Here is a 2,533-nt window from a genome sequence, read left to right on the forward strand (position 1 = left end):
TGTGCTTTAACCAAGTCTTAGTCCTGTCTTTACCACCTGACTGATGTAATGGCCCCAAAATCACCACTTTCTGACAAGTGAATGGACTTTTGGCTCCCAGTTCACATGCTGATAATGACTACCATCTCGAGCTGGTTTTCACAGGAGTCCTTCATCGCAGTGGTCCTTTGTCACAGTGTCCTTCAGCCTTGGGATACTCTGCATCTCATTCTACTGCTGTTTGTTTTCCTGATACCTTCTATTCTCACAAACTAGAAGCATCCCTCCCAATTCCTCGTGTTCATCAATTGTCAATAAATACCTATGTTCAAGTAACTTCTGTCTTCTGTTGTCTTGGTGTCTTTTCCTTTAGTTCATACACTGTACTTTTGTCCACTTGTAGATATCACTGATTCCTCAGACTCATTAAAACCAAAGCCATTTGGTGGAACACTTGACTCTTCTGTAAGTCAATGAAACCTGACACTATTCTTCCTCGCTTTCTTCCGATCTCCATGGCCCTTTCATCTGTCTCTCCTCCTCTCTGAGCCATTCTCCATCTCCCCTGTCAACTCCCTTTCTCTATTTTTTTTCAGTCATTACCACTTTCCCCCTACTGAGATGCTATACAGTCATGACATTCAAGAAATGGCTTCCTGTAGCTTTAGGAAAAACTACTCATCCTCTTGGTGTAGCCTTCACCAGATCACCTAACTTCAGGTACACAATTTCAGCTTAGTCATGAGAAAACATTAAATAGACTCAAAGGTCATTTCACAAAGTAATTGATCAGTACTCTTCGAAAGTGTGAAGGTTAAAAAAATATGGGAAGCTGAGGAACTGCCACAGCTTGGAGCAAACCAAAGGGACATGGCAACACAGCGCAATGTGGGACCTGGGTTGGATCCCAGAACACGCAAAGGATGTGGGGGAGGAAATAAGTGAAATACCAACAGCATTGTTAGTAGATAGCTTAATGAACACTGCTGTGCTGAGGTTAATTCCTGGGATTGAGCTACTATGGTTCTGTAAGGTAGTAATGTTCAGGAAGACCAAAAATAAACGGGGAATCTGTACTCTAAATAATAAGTTAGCTTTAAGCCTAAAATTATTTAAGATAGGCTTGGTGAACTAGGCACTGTGACATTTGCTGGTAATCCCAGTACTCATGAAGCTGAGGCAGGAGGATCACTGAAGGTTAAAGGCTAGTCTGATCTACATAGGTGAGTTCCAGGTGATACAATGAGACCCTGACTCAAAAGAAGGTAAGCTAACAAAACACTACACATATTATAGTAGACAGTAATTAAAGAGGGTTATTACCACACCCTCAGAAAGACAATAAGGAAGTAACAAGTTAATGGACAGCCTATACATATGTTTAATAATTTAGTGGCAACAATAATTTCTTGGAGAGCCCTACATTCTCAATTCATTCAATGTGAGACAGACAATTTATGTAGTCCTAAAAACTATAAGATTTCAAATTCAGAATTTAAAAATCCCTTAAAGAAATGTGTAAGCTTACATGATTTCACTGGTGAATTCTATGAAGCATCTGGACAAGAATTAACAATTTTATACAACCTCTTCCAGAAAACAGAGCAAGAAAGGAAGATTATCACACTTCTAAAAAGACAATATCACCTTCCTTCCTGAGCCAGATAGGTTGCAATATGCATTATAGATTTATAACTCTCATAAATATAGATTTAGAAAACATTTAAAATATTAGTTAATAAAATTCAGTATTACAGAAAAATAATTACACATTATGATCAAGTGGAATCTATTTTAGGAATGCGAGGGTGATTGATAGTTGAAAACCTGTAAGTATAATTCACCATATTAACAGAGTAGGAGAAAGATGACATGAGCAGATAACGGATATAGGAAAACTGCTCAACACAACATCTCTGCATGATAAAACTTCACAGAGAAGTAGGGACAGAAGAGAATCTTCTGTGCTTGGCAGTCTAAACATGCCATATTAACATTGTACATAATGATATTAAAACAATGTACTTTACTTCTAAGGTTGGGAACAAGAAAAGAATATCTCTTCTTCTCACTCTGATTTGAGTGCTGGGCATCCTAGCCAGTGTTAATAGATAAATAAATAAATAAATAGTCTGCATATTAGAATAATAGGAATAAAACAATGCTTGTAGGTGACATAACACCCAGTGGAGTGAATTCACATAGAACGAAAGCTCCTAGAAGTAATTCGCAAGCACAGCAAGGTCATGAGACAAGGGTGTACATATTATCAATTGTATTTCTCTATATTATTGCTAAACAAAATTAAGTACTTAGTTGTAAGTCTAAAATAAAAAGACAGTTCTTGTACTCTGGACACCATAAAGCAGGGCTGAAAGATAGTAGACACAAGTCAATGTGGAGAACATTGTTCAATGGATTGGAAAATTCAATGTGCTAAAAGATGTCAACACTGCTCAAACCAAGAATTAGACCCAGGGTAATGTCTGTCAAAATCTAATGTATATTTTTTGGATAGAGTCCAAAATTATATAATATATTATATATAATATTT

The sequence above is a fragment of the Apodemus sylvaticus genome, chromosome 1 (assembly GCF_947179515.1).
Source record: "Apodemus sylvaticus chromosome 1, mApoSyl1.1, whole genome shotgun sequence".
Classification (NCBI taxonomy): Eukaryota; Metazoa; Chordata; class Mammalia; order Rodentia; family Muridae; genus Apodemus; species Apodemus sylvaticus.